A 16,076-nucleotide genomic window follows, 5' to 3' on the forward strand; every position below is an offset into this window, starting at 1 on the left:
AACAGAAATACATCATCTGTGAAAATTTCAACTGTCTATCACGGTTCATGAGATACGGTGGAGTCTTTATAGTAATAGGGTCCGATTTTTACCCTTTGTTTACGGAACCCTAATTAAAGGTAATTAATTAATTTAGTCACTGCAGTTGATAATGCCTAACTTGATAATGCTAATCAGTTAAAAAAAACAGCATAATAGCAGGGCAACTAATAACATTAAGTTTTAATTTTTAATTGAATATTGAGTCTTGACGATAATTTATTCATCAAAAATGTAAAATTATAAAAAAACAAGAACAAAAACATGGCGCTAGTGCAGAGTGGAGGTAGACGGGTTAGGTAGGGCTGCACCGTCATTTAGACCGAATAAATGTTGAATGGGTTTGAATTTGTGCCGTGTCCCACGGATACACATGCTGGTGGCTCGGATTATCTAAATTATAATAATAATGAATATTAAGTCTATCTACAGATAGGACTGCCATCTCTAAATTAATAAATAATTAATTAAATTAAATTAAATTAGGTGTTTCCTCACATAAAAACTTTATGAAAACCCCCCCGGACGGCCTCCAAACTAGGACAAATCCGGGAAACCCGGATGGATGGCATACCTATCTACAGAACAAGCAGGTATGTTTATTTAACCTATATTGCGCAGGATCAGGAAAAGTAGCGTGCTCTCGTTTCGGAGGCCAAGACCGTCTTCGGATCGCTGAGCCATATTATTTAGTTAGTTATATTGCACAATGCAGAAAAGTACAATTTTGGTTTCTTTGTTTGTGTCTTGCTATTTCAGTCAGTCTCGGTAAAAAGTACTGTCATTGACTGAACTAGCATGACATACGAATTTTTCCGAGAAAATACGATGGAAAACAATTATGCACTACGTCTGTATGCACTATAAATAATCATTTTCCTACATTCATATTTCCTGCTCTTATCAATATTATGTCTCCATATTTTCAAAATGGTTGCCAAGTACAACATCTTCCTCGCGTTATCCCGGCATTTTGCCACGGCTCATGGGAGCCTGGGGTCGGCTTGACAACTAATCCCATGATTTGACGTAAGCACTAGTTTTTATGAAAGCGACTGCCATCTGACCTTCCAACCCAGAAGGGAAACTAGGCCTTATTGGGATTAGTCCGATTTCCTCACGATGTTTTCCTTCACCGAAAAGCGACTGGCAAATATCAAATGATATAATTTCGTACATAAGTTCCGAAAAACTCATTGGTACGAGCCGGGGTTTGACACCGCGACCTCCGGGTTGAAAGTCGCACGCTCTTACCGCTAGGCCACCAGCGCTTCGTTGCCAAGTACAACATATCTTCTATAATCGTATCAAGGTAATAAAATATTAATATTAATACGAATTTAGTGCTATTGACCCTTTAAAGGCTACGGTGACAAAATGAACACATGTTCGCCTTAAACTTGACGATCGACGTTTAGAAAACGACTTTATTCACTTATAAATAGAGTATAAAACTGGATGGTATGAGTTATGTTTATGTTACGTTTTGCGAATAAACACAAATGATGTCATTGGCAGCAAGAAGAATTGGAGTAATGTGATTTGAAGCTTTTATTGAATTTGCCTTGTTAAATGGTGTGTTAATATGTTTGTGTGTTAACAAGTCTCGGGAGTTAAATTAGAAACACGTTTTGACCTTTAATTACTTTCTATAATTTGGTATACTTATGAAAGACGAGTGCAATATTATGATACTTATCAACCTCGTTTGTCATCACAAACAAGGTTTATAAATGGCTAAGGGGTTGTGCACAAACCACGTGAGGTGTTTTCGGCTACTTTTTGACCCCCCCTCCCCCTTGGTGATATTTGGTGAAGTTTTTGGCTACCCCCCTCCCCCCACACAACCTCACGTGTATTTTTTTGAATTTTTTTCATTCGACCTAATTTTAAGATAAATAGTATTGCATACAATCTGTTTATTTTTCTATTTTCGTTAAATAGACTCGCTATTTTGAAGTGCAGAGTGAAGATTTATGTTTAATGAAACCGAGAAAAAGTATCTACTCATATGGTAGGTATTTTTTCTTAGTTTTTAGTTTTTTTTTCACCCCAACGTGATTTTTTCATGACCCCTTCCTCCCCCTATCGAACCTCGCGTGATTTGTGCACAAGCCCTAAAGGGGCCCACTGTTAACCTTTTCGACGCCGTGTCAAACACAAAAGCGGTCACTCAGACGCCACGTCACCCAAGTGTCAAAACTGAAATTGAACTTTATGCATATGCACGTAGATCTATGTTGCTCTGTGGTCTGTGACCGATTAATCGGTCTTTGGCGTTGAACGTAGCGGTGCGGATATATCGGTCATTGGCATCCAAAAGGTTAACAGTCCGCCGGACGGTATCGGCCCGTCAGTCAGAACAAAATTTTGACAGTTCCGAACAACTGACAGGCCGATACCGTCCGACGGACTGTTAATCAGTGGGCCCCTTAAAATGCGCTGCGGACTGGAAAAGATTGGAAACGAATATCACGAATATTCGCATTTCGCGGTAGGCCCTCTTATGATGGAGGAAATCTCGAAACAGGTATGCCTATAAAGAAAGGGAGAAGGGGGGAGCTTTCTTTCTATGTATGATTTTACCAGTCCATGTATGTATGTACATACTTTTACCCACAACACAAGACTTATTTTAATTTGACTACTACTAAGATTACTTGTACAGTGATTTTGTATAGATTTCATGTACAGGCCAGGGGTGCGAAACTCCTGACTTCGGCCAAACTCGGCTCCGCTCGGCTCAGCATTGCTCCGAGCAATTATTAGGGTTGACACAACTTGACGTCCCTTTGCGTGCACGACCACAGATAAGATAATGACTTGAATTTTGACAACCCTAAATAGCCGAAAGGGATAGTGCCATATATTAGAAAGGTCATGATTCGACCCTGAACCGCTTTCAGACTTCGGTTTTGTAGGAAGTTTCCTTTCTGTACGGCAGTACTATTATTTGTTCTGTGTACAGGCGCTCTCAATATCAGATAAATAGGAGCGGTAGGGTGTTGACAAATATTTGAGCAAAGCCACAGAATAAATAATAGTACTAGGTACAGAAGACTCACTCCGTAACAAAACGCGTCTGCGACAGCCACGCCACGCGCGGCTTATGGCTAGCCACCAAAATTGGTGTGGAACGGATGTACTTTTAGCTACCTGTAGCAAAGCGACGAAATCGCAAAGTGAGCCACGCCTGGCAAACCCTCCGATATATCCGATAGCTACTGTAACTCTTTCATTTTCTATATCGATTCAATTTCTAAAACTAACATACATGTAGGTAAATTGTTTATTTACGTCGTATCATATCCAATCATCTAGAACTAATTATGATACTAAAAACTGGGTCAGTTAACAACGGGCAGTTCCAATGCAACATACATATAAACATATAGGTAACTATATGAAACTCATATAAAACCATTTGGGAATTACAACCCAATACTATAGTGCCCATTAGCTGTTAGATTATTGGACATTAGTGACTTTAAATGGCCGTTCTTTTTCTAATGGCTACCTAATTAGCCTCATGCATGAAGTTTATATTTGAATGAAATATTTTTTAATTCTTAAAATAATAAATAAAAAGTACAAAAATTTACACGCGAAATAGTGAGCGAAACGCAACGCCACGCCATTAGTCGAAACTTCACGTGACATCACTCGTTTCAACAACTTGTTAAGACCAACCAAGAGTGAAAGAGATGGCATTATGACCTGACTCGCCACTAAGTAAAGGCTCCAGTACACAGTGGTCAAGGATGGTCCATGCCAAGCCATGCTTTGCAATGCGCAACAGTAGGCCTATATCACGTAGGTGTTCACACAATGGTGCATCAAAAAAAAAACAAAATTGCAGGCTCTGATTGATATAAATCTATAATAGAAACTCATAAGTCTCTTCATTGCTCCACAATAATGACATATTGGGCTATTAACATTTAATCAAGCGGTCAAAAATTCAAGAAACTAAACAAACAACTCACCACGGCTGACAACTGACGGCAGTCGTCCGCCATTGCATACCATAGCCCCCTGTACACAATGGCCAGGGCGTGGCATGGCCCATCCTTCACCACTGTGTACTGGGGCCTTAACAAACGTCAGTTGCGTTCACACCGAATGACGTCATCAGTTCTGTCGAATTCGCGCCAATAATTATGAGCGTTTCAACCGGTCAAAAATATTCAGCATTTTAAATGTTTTTAACAAGCTTTTATTCGGTCGACCTGTATGTAACTAACTATGTAATGGAATCTAAGGTAACTAATTTAACCATCTTCCAAGGATCGTAGCGTCATGAAAATTGGCAGCTGTATGTAGTTCTGATGACAATACAATAATATGGTACTGTCGAACTGATCTGATGATGGAGACAGGAAGTGGCCATAGGAACTCCATGATGAAACAACGCAACCTAATTGTGTTAGGGGTTTTTAGAATTGTCTCGATGGGTATTAGTTGTCTGTCGTAAGAAAAGTACAGTCAGCGATAAAAGCTTGTCCAAAAATGCAAAATTTTGCCATAAACTTATTTAATAATATTATGGGAAGGTTTCTAAAAGTATTTTAATTCTTTCCGGTGTTCAAACGATATAAATAATGATATAAACAATTTAAAAAAAGTCACGCATGAGGCTAAATCATAACTATGCGCGTGCGATAGAGATAGAAACAGGTGTGTCAATGTATGAAATTCCTCGTTCTTATCGTCCTTTCTTTACCTGTTTCAATTATTCTTGTATACATTAGTTATAAAACTCATTAAAATTATCATTTTATTATTCATATTCATATTCATTTATTCATAAAATTACAAACTTTACATGTCAAAAGGGTTATTAATTAATTAGGTCAATTTCAATTAAATTACAATTCATTAAAATAAAATTAAACAATATAAAAATTATCAACACAATTCAAATAAATAAAATATTAAATTAAGTTACGATTAAATCATAATTATTATATTCTGACATGTCATAAAATGCATTTCTAGTCAGCCATTTTTTTAATTCGGAGTAGAATGTCAGGTCATTTTCAATATTTTGAATGGTGTCGGGTAGTTTATTATAGATACCTGGCCCCGCAACATGGTATAATAATATACTCCGCCTGGTACTCTATTCCGAGATTCGCGTATGACCTAACTGACACGGGCCTACGTCATCATGCTGTTTACAGGTTCTCAAACTTTAAAATGTGGGAGAATTTTAATCAACGGTGAAAATTATTTTAACGGCATTAATTTTAAGTTATTCATGTAGAAACATAGTAAAATAAAACAAATCTAATGTATTAAATTAAACTTTATTTATCTATACAAGACAAACGTTTAAAAAACGAATTCACAGTTACACATTAATTACCAAGCTTACGACGTGAAAAGTTTGGAAAACACTGCGACTAGAGATGGATTAACTACCCGGGTAAATACCCGAGAGCGGGTATTTACCCGGTAAATACCCGATATTTACCTACCCGCGGGTAAATACGCGGGTATTTTCGTTTTTCTTCTAAATTTGATATGTTTAATGGTATGTGAGTATAAATAAGATTAATTTAAGTATATTTTTATATTGTTACATAAAATGTATGTTCAAACTAATTACGAAAAGGTTGCTATGAGGTGAAGTTCGATTTTAACATATCAGTCCAATTATGAAAATCGTGTAAAATCATTCCCTGGCTTCCGGAAATGTTTTAAAATATTTTTAATATACATTAGAAAGATGAAAATAAAGAATACTTATGAATGATAATAAAAAAAAATTGTGCAGTATCCCAACTTGTGAAACTTATAAGTCAAACACAGTTAGTTTTAGGACAAAAATGTATATAACCTTTTTTGTAGAAAATTATGTCTACTTTAGTTTGTACATACAACACTTTTCGATATTAATGACAGATTCCAAGAAATATGAAAAAGTTCACTTTTGCCCCCCTCCCCCCAACCACACCCCCCGCCGACCGAAGTTGTAATGTGTATTATCAACGTATAAGTACGATAATTTACTCAAGTCTAAAAAATACTCTTATGACGGCCTTTTTTGGCTTTTTTTAATATTTATCAAAATTGTACTAAAAAATCCTTAGTTACAACTGCAACTGCAACTAAACCATTTCATTTTAAATGACACACAATAATTACAGCCATTAACTCGGTTTATATCTCCACTTTAACACAAATCGACATGTGCAACAAGAAATGAATCTACCCGTCCATTTGGGTAGATACGGGTAAATACCGGGTAGATGGGTATTTACCGGGTATTTACCTGGGTGGGTAAATTGGGTAAATACCCGCGACCCATCTCTAACTGCGACTGCTGACACTGAGTGAGAAGGAAATAACAATTAACACGCGTTCGACAAGGATGACGGTCAGGGCATGAAGTTATCTAGATCCGAATTGTCAAATGTGACAGCGCTATCCTGTGTTGCCAGTAGTGTAAACAGAATTACCCGAACGTCTGAAATTTCTTTCGTGAATCGGAAGATATTGCTAACGAATAATTAAAAATGACGTGTTATTGTAAAATTTAAGATAAAATACATTATAAATGAAAATTATAAAATTATAAAGAAATATTTTAACTTATTAACCATAGCTATAATGTACCCATGTAACATGTTATGTTGAAATAAAGTGGCAATGTTATTGTGACGTAGGCCCGTGTCACTCTGGGAATAGAAGACCATGTTTTATTAGACCATGGCCCCGCAACAGATACCATAACGTTGGATTTAGCAAGTCGACACCATGTCGAGTCCAACGTACTTTTGTGTTTTTGTGTAATACGTGCACTTTTAAATATTTTTATTGGAAATTGGTATATGTTACTTCTAATATATTACACTTTAATTATGTTTTATTATCGTTTGTATCTCCTTAGATATCACGGGCCTATAAATCCCGGTCTTTTGATAGGCTTGCGTGGGGATATAGATCCAACACGTAGAGGCCCTTTGGAGAGCTTTAATGTCATGTAGAACGTTTTTATTATCGTTATTTTTACGATAGCTCAATATCGTGTACTTAAAACTCGTGAGGTGTTTTTGTCCACTGTTTCATATATTAATAAAATAATACTTTATTGATCGGAAAATGCGAGGTAGAGTCAGGTACGTTAATTTGTACTTTTGATATCAATAACTATTTTAAATATTAATTTAGGACGTCATTGTAACATTGTTATTATAAGTTTACACAAGCTTTGCCGCGTAAGTATATTTTTAGATGTGTTATAAGACTTTTATAAGTTACTAGACGGGCCCGCAGCTCCGCTCGCGTAAATGAAATAAAGAGTTTATCTCATGTTTAGTTATTAATAATCTTCTTCTCCTTGTCCTTTTCCCATTATTTGGGGTCGGCTCTCCTAGTCGTCTCAGGTGTGATTTGGCATATCCCTCTTCACTGTTGCCAGCCATGTCAGTCGGGGTCTTCCTCGTCGTGATTGCGTGGGGAACATATCTAGCACCTTACGTGTCATGTGTTCGGATTCTCGGCGCATGACATGTCCAAACCATCGGAGTCGCCCTTCGGTTAATTTTTCGGGCAAAGGTCTGACTTTAAAACTACCACGGACGTAGGTGTTACGGATGTGGTCAAGTAAGGTGACACCTCCGGCCCAGCGGAGCATTTTCATCTCGGTGGCGTGAAGCTTATCCTCTAGCATGGTATAATAATATACTCCGCCTGGTACTCCATTCCCGTCTTTTCTAGGTCACCTAACTGACACGGGCCTACGTCATCATGCGACAGCGCTATATGATAATATGCGATAGCGCTATATATAGCGGCCATGTTGTTGTGACGTAGGCCCGTGTCACTCTGGGAATGGAAGACCATGTTTTATTAGACTATGTCCTCTAGCTGTTTTTTGAGGGGCCAGCACTCGGCGCCGTACACCATGGCTGGACGGACTGCTGCTTTATATACTTTTCCTTTAATGGTTACCGGCATTCTCTTGTCACATAAAACACCAGTTAGGTCTTTCCACTGGGTGTGTAATGTTTAATATAATTATAAAAAAACTATCATACATTTGTTATAACGCCATTTGATATATTATTTTATGTTATAATGTAAATTTTATTATACGTTTCCTTTATTATATAGTGATTTCATCTAAACTGTCATTGATATAATGCCTAATGTAATATAATTTTCAAATAGTATATAGACATGTTTTATAATGACATTTGTTATATTATATTTTTGTATAACGTAATACTTCATACAATTTTATCAAGTATAAATACATTTATCGTATAATATTTTTTGTCATATTTCGTATACTGATAACGTAAAGTTTTACATACTTTTTATAACTAGTACGCAGGCCTACTGCTTTTGCTAGCTATTTTATTCTAGGGAGGTCGCAGTTATAACCTAACCTAACCTATTTTTTCACGGATTTCGTTCTGCGGTGGCCGCAGTTCAAACCTAACCTAAACAATATTTTATTCTACGGAGGGTCAAAGTTCTAACCTAACCCTCCTTTTGTTAGGTAGTTATTCGTTTGTGCGGAGTCGCAGTTCCAACCTAACCTAACCCATTTATGTCATGCAACTATTATGCTACATAAATAATTATGTGATGTCACTTGTTATAACAAATAATATGCTTTAGAGTATGTAATAATTATGGCAATGTATATTAGACGAAGTGTAAATATACCTTATGACCATTATACCAATAATAACATTATGTATACCGTTAATTAGGTATTACGGTAGTATGCCATTTATTACGTTATTCAAAATAACGATATATCAAACTACAATACATGAAAAGTAATTATAACAAATGTAATGCACCCCTTTCCACTTCATCCAGCCCGTGTTTATTCTGTGGGAGACATCGGCATCAATGGACCATCGCTAGAAATGACCGAGCCATGTTTAGTTATTAATAATAAGTAATAATAACTTTTTTTATTTTTTTATTTCCGACAATATATATACAGTGGTACTACTAAACTAAATTAATAACTAGCTTAAATCTAAAATAGGCCCTTGAGGCATTGTATCAAGGATGCTGGCGGCATTTCCTCGCTGTATCGCAATGCTGATACGTTGATAATAACTTATTATATATACCGACATTATTAGGTATGTATTCCACCCCGCCTGGGTTTATAACTGTGATAGGGATTTCTTATTTGTAACCGTTATTTGGATAACCTAATTCCCTTTCTGGATATTAACATTACTTACTATACGGTGACGCAACGACCCAAAGTGAGTTCTGGCCTCCGACACCAGATCACGCCATGTTTCTCGGTCTTGCGATAACTCTCGCCAGTCGCCATGGCCGGGGTTGAGCAGATCTTGAGCAACTACGTCGTTCCAGCGATATCTATGATGGTGACTGTTCAGCAAGAAGAAAAAATCCTACCTGGTCGAGTCGTATCGTATTACGCGAGAAAACAGTTCCCGAATTGATTATATCTATCTCTAAAGTCATTAAAGTATTCTCCATTGAACTGATGGGCTTTATATTCACTTGTTATCATCTTTGTATTTCTGGCCCATCTCGGCAGCCCGTCCCCCGGACGAATGGCAATGTTTGCCGAAGCCATGAAAGTCAATCTGAATAATATAACTCAAAAAGAAATTTAAAACAACAAAATACAAATTATTAATAATATGATGATATTGATAATATTAATTTGATTGATAAGTCATAATGGCATAAGTCACTCGTATGGGCTAAGGTTGAGGTTGACAGCACTTTTTATTTTACTTCGTGTAAAAAAACGCCGAAATAACTGTATACCATCATGACAAACATAATTTAGGTTACTTTAACTTACGAATAATTTGGCCTAGTTTGTAGCCCCACCGAAACGAAATCAACCGAGAGTTGCCGAGAAATGGCCGATCGTCGTAAAATGAAGATTGTTATGAAAATTTCTTCTCGCTTCTTCCCTCGTTTTTTATCCCGTTCTGGTTTTTAGGTTTAGGTTTAAAGAAATTTTATTACTCATAAGAATATTACAATTCACTTACATGAGTTAACATACTTATACTAAGAATTAATTATCTTGACGAGTACATTTTTATTTGTTATATAATATTAAGTGCAAATTTATTGAGTTCTTGCATAATAAATATATATGTAGGTAGGTTTTCATTTTTTATTTATTGTGCCCGCAGCGACTTACACAAGTAAGTACGCGAGAACATTATATTAGTTACCATGCGCGAGCGCAGCCGCGAGGTCTCAGGCTAACCAGAACTGCAGATCGCGGGATGCGTAGCGACTATGTGTAATTGGAGATCATGGTTACTAAGCTAGCTCGGGCGCGCCATTAACTTGCCCGCGCTCGGCAGGCGATCAGAATAGTACATAGCGATAACAACTAGGGCTCGCGGGCGAGTCCGTGTTTCGTTTACACGTTTCGAATACCCGTTTCCGAATAACACGTACACGGTTTTCTGGCCCGTTCCGCACGTGTAATTAAGAAACGTGTAATTAAGATCCGTCTCCACGGATAAACGGGTATTCGAAGAAACGGATCTTATTTACCCGTGGCTCCGGACACGTCCTTGACGAGTAGCGAAGGATCGAACCGGCGCGGCGTACTTAAGAGTCAGATTAGTAGACAAAAGATTCATGACGAGTTTCCGTCATATTTAACCTTATTCCGTGGTTCATAGAGTCGAAATTCAATAAACGGTTTACAGAACCCTTTTTGACCAGGTAGTTTTTGCTTGTTTTTGTTGCAAATACGAGTAGAAAATTAGAAATACAATAGGTATACCTATGCTAGTTATCAAATTATTATTTATTTATTTATAATATAACTTGATAGCAATACATTTAAAGTGCTTAAAAAAATAAAAGCAATAAAGAGTATATAAAGACTTTACGTTAAAATCTGGCCATGCATGATCTGGTAGGTGGTGGTAGGTAGGTAAGTATACAATATTCTTACCAATTGCATATTTTTAAACAGTTCTTATATTTTTAATAATTTGTATTCTGTATATTGTATGTGTGAGTTTTTACGAATATATTCTGTCAATAAGAAATGTATATTTTTAATCTAATTATTTTTTAAGTTACGTAAGCATCTTAGTATTATTATAGTAAACCACGTAAAAAATAATAAATACAGTGTAAACTCTATATAACGACACTGAAGGGACTGTGGATTTTTCGACGTTAAGTGTAGAGAATGGTTGTTAAATGGAGTGAAATAAAAAGGTCATCTTACTATTCTAAATATTCTAATGTATCTGGTTATAATATACTTAGGACACATTTTGCACAAGAAGAACATTCATTTCATACAAATAACAACGCCTATTAATTTATAACGTGTAACATCTTGTCAAAAGTCTAGTGCCTGAGGTAAACATGTGCAAGTTGATCATACAAAAACAAAAGACAAATTTTCTTAAAATCTCCGGTACGTCAGTCGAAGTAAACACGTGCTAGATAATAAAACAACAAAACAGCAAACAAAAAAACGTACACAGCTGCAGTTTATATCAATTTCGGCAACTTAGAAATTATTAATGATGTATTATGCCGTATTGTTGTTGTTAAATAGAGTGAGCGTGACGCTATATAGAGTGTATTACTGTATAGAAAACAAGGTAAACCAACCAAAGTCAAGCAATTTCGACATTTTAAGGAGTTTACACTGTAATCATGTGTATCTGCCAATAAGTAATGTATTTACAACTTTTAATATAATTTCATATATAGATAGACTAATTCGCATGCCTGAACATAGAGAGACATATAGACATATGGTCGCCGACCTCCTGGACGGAGATGGCACTTGAAGAAGAAGAAGAAGAATATAATTTAGTATGAATTTATGAAAAGTAAGACTTTTCTTAAATTCATTATCTTATTATCATATAAAATGAACTTTAAGACTGCACTAATAAATATTATTTACAATTTTAGCAACAAAACAACAAAACGATTTTAAATTAAAGTAACTTGGAAAGACTGTATTTTACGAATTGGCCGACTAAGTGGCGAACTGGAGTCATACCTACTTACCTAAACACAATATCTTAAAAGTCATATTAATTTCGTGTTCATGTGCTTCGATACATTTGCTTCTTTAATTTTAGCCGCTGCATTTGTTACAATTTCATATATGTGTAGACAGGTTCTCCTTATTACACCGACATAAAGCTTATAATTAGCTATGGCAGTTCTGATAATGGTTTGGGACTCTACTTGTTTTCGGCGATATCAGAAAAAAGGGTATTGGAAAACAACACGTTCTAAAGTTCTAATGAATGGAACACCACCGGCCGGCATTTATTACCTGAGCACTAGTGTGAAAGTGACCCCAGTCAACATGAATGATTACCAATTTTGAGATCTATCTTAATGTATTTAGCAATATAATTGCAAGGTAACCAAGGTAGCATAGGTTTTTAAGGTTCTCGCATGAAATCCTGCGTTTCAAATGCCGCTGTACTTTTTTTGCTTCGTTGGTAGATTAGTTAACAGTTAGGTAATTGATAAAAATAACAAATAACCACAAAGTAGTAGTAGATAGTATATGTCTGCATACCTATTCTTCGCGAAACTATATAACTTACACCATTATATATAAAATGTGTTTCTTTGATTGAAATGTAATATGTAATGAAATTAACTTAAAAGCAATAATAGTAAAAAAAATTGGCCAAGTGCGAGTCCGACTCGCACACGAAGGGTTCCGTACCATTATCTATAAAAACGGTCACCCATCCAAGTACTTAAGTCCCAGAGCCCCACTTAAGTCTTTATTTTATTCTGTTTTTAGTATTTGTTGTTATAGCGGCAACGGAAATACATCATCTGTGAAAATTTCAGCTGTCTAGCTATCACAGATCACGAGATACAGCCTGGTGACAGACGGACGGACGGACGGACGGACGGACAGCGGAGTCTTAGTAATAGGGTCCCGTTTTACCCTTTGGGTACGGAACCCTAATTAAGGTTCTAAACTAGGGACGAGTAAGTTCAAAATTAAAAATAGTAGACTATATAGAATATAGGACAGTAGGGACACCTACTTCCATTCATATACAGAGTCATTTTTGGACCGTTAGCCATATTGTGCGAGGTGATTAGGTAGGTCATACTGAACAACTTTTTATATGGGACCAACCTCGAAATCCCAAAAAAAATTTGGCCGTCCCATAGAAAACGTCGACATCCACTCGACCAAAATGTATGAAACGGCCAAAAAAAATTTTGTTATTTCGGAGTTGGTCCCATACAAAAAGTTGTTCAGTATGGCCTACCTAATCACCTCGCACAATATGGCATACGGTCCAAAAATGACCCTGTATTGTATAGTTGGTTAAATATGTTATATTAACACATGTGTTAAAACTGTTATAAATAATTAAAAAAAAAATCGTACGCTAAACGAGTTCATCTGAAGTCAACATTCAATACTAGACCTTGCATACCCAGAGCTAGAGCATTGATTAGCTCAAACTGTTTCGGATCCGTTCGGGCCGGTCTTAAGTACCCGTGTAAACGGAGATACGTATCTGAGAAACGTTTCTTGGGAACGGTTCTTGGATACGTATCCGGATCTCGGCGGTTCCGTGTAAACCGTGTTCTTAGCACCGCCGGTCTTAAGAACACGGGTATTCGTTTCGGCGTGTAACACGGATACCGGGAGCCCTAATAACAACTAGTCAGTAACACAGCTTATAAAACAGAGGATGTACTTATAACTAAACAAACATTTTGTATGTACATTTATATTTTAAAAAACTATTTATTTTCATATTTCAGTGTTAAATATTTAATATTTTACATATTTTTAGTGTACATATTTGTGACGTTCCACGGGAAAAGGTACCTTATGAGGGTTTCTAGTTTCGGAGATATTAAATGTTTTGTAAAGAGGTGAAAAAATGCTCAATTTTTTTTTATTGTGTGATCTGAAACCTTAATGCCTAACGTTTGTTTACCTGTTTTTATTTTTGTTATAAGTTAGTTATAAGCCTAGTAATGTCGTCTCAGAGTTTAGTAGAAAAGGTACCTTATGGAAAAAAGATTGAAAATTCCCAAAAAAACTAGTCAATACGGGAAAAGAAGTTTGGTAGAGAACTGTATTAGCATTCTGCAAAACTAATTTGATAATTTCAGTTCTGGTTGGGGCGCCTCGCAAATATTATAACCGTACATAGACCGACATCACAAATCCAAGTAGACTGCTATTATACCAAAGTTACTCTCGTCAAGTCTTTCTTAACTAGAATAATCTTCATTTGGTTTGGTCGCATGCAGTAAATCAGCCATTGGTTTGCTGAAAAATGCCAATACCCGACGCATTACCTTATGGAATATCTGAGGTCATTGAACCTCAATGCCGCTTATATTCAATAGCAACCGAAATATATTATTGATAAGAAATAGACGATTTATACCATCTTAACCCCAAAATATTATTAGTTTATCCTAACTGTTCCATCATCATCATGCCTCATCATGTAACTTGACCACAAGGTACCTTTTCATTACATACAAATTATTGGTCTTTTTTAAGATTATTATGACGAAGAACTAATTAAATTGGGGGCAGTTTAATGTAAATTAATATTTTCTATTCATAAAAGATAAACTATAATATGATTGATATTTTGTAGTGATGTATTATTAGATTTATTTCCATAAGGTACCTTTTCGTAAATGTATGGAGCAAATACTGTTATTGTTATGTAAGTTTAAAGTGGCATAAGGTGTTAAATATAGTATTTAGTTGGGGTTTTAGGATTTATTTCATTTGAATGACAGAATTTCTTTCATATGTGCTCAGAAAAATTGATTGTGTGTCACATTAAAAGTAAAAATATTCAATTTTGTGATTTTATATGAAAAAGTCAGAAAATACATTTTCACCTCTAAATCGGTATTGTTTTTTGCTTAAACTGTCTGTCAGTGTCGTTTTCTAATAGATAAAATTTAAATCTTGAGAGCTCATTGCAATCAATCGTGAAAATGAAATAAAACTTTATTTTCAAGAGATTGGTTAGTATACACATAAATCAGTCGATATCAAAAGTTTCTATTTGCATTACAGAACAAGTCGCAATATTTTTTTAATCTCAGATATATAAGGCATTATTATTTGTAGTCAACTATGTAACTTACTTCAGGAACATAGTTTTTTAGGCGGCTAAACTTAAAACTTCTCTATCGTAAAGTTGCTCATTTCACAACATTATTTTCAAAAAATCATATCTCTGTAACTACGCAACCTAGAAGGTTGATCTTTTGTGTTATCGATAGCTTATTTATTGTAGATTACTGGGGTATGCATAACTCCATACCCGCCATAAGGTACCTTTGACCGTGGGACGTCACATTTTATTATATTTAAAAGAAGCTATTCTAGTCAATAGCTTGCTTTTATTTTTTTATTTTAATATTGAGAGCTAATTCATAATATTCATATTATTAAGACATGTTTTATTAATAAAAATAATAAATTTGTATTTTACATGTAATGTAGTATTTGTTAAATTGTTTATTTTATGGTTTTTATGTAAATAAAAAATTATGTTATATTATATTAATTATTTGTACTAAGGTTATTTAAAACATGTTGCTTAAGTAATTTTTTAAAAGTGGTATTCGATTTAGCATCTTTTATAGTATTTGGTAATTTGTTGTATAGATTACCACCTTCGTAGAGTAAGCTCTTTTTCCCGTAATTAGTGCGTGGGGTCCGGAGTATTCGGTTGTTAGCGTTTCTCAATTTCATTTTTTGTACATTGTGCTTTTCAGTGAAAGTTCAATTTTATATATATAGGTAATAGAAGAAACTCGCTCCAATTCCTAAGCATGTAAATATAAATCAATACTAGCGACCCGCCCCGGCTTTGCACGGGTAAACCTAAATAAATTATACGCCTAAACCACAGTATAATAAATAGTACTAACGCACAGTATGGACACTCCCTGCCTCCCGTTGAAAGTGCCGCCCACCCGCTCTCGGTTACCTCTCAGTTACCGGCTGGCAAGGACGCGACGACGCGGTGCGCAGA

At 35.6% G+C, this 16,076-nt stretch overlaps 1 protein-coding gene across 2 annotated transcripts in view; it reads left to right on the forward strand.

Moving 5' to 3' along the window:
* The window catches only part of LOC134802740 (lactosylceramide 1,3-N-acetyl-beta-D-glucosaminyltransferase-like), a 49,317-nt gene that overhangs the window by 596 nt on the left and 32,645 nt on the right, over positions 1-16,076 (forward strand). The gene's annotated exons all lie outside the window — the stretch shown is intronic.

The sequence above is a fragment of the Cydia splendana genome, chromosome 25 (genome assembly GCF_910591565.1).
Source record: "Cydia splendana chromosome 25, ilCydSple1.2, whole genome shotgun sequence".
Lineage (NCBI taxonomy): Eukaryota > Metazoa > Arthropoda > Insecta > Lepidoptera > Tortricidae > Cydia > Cydia splendana.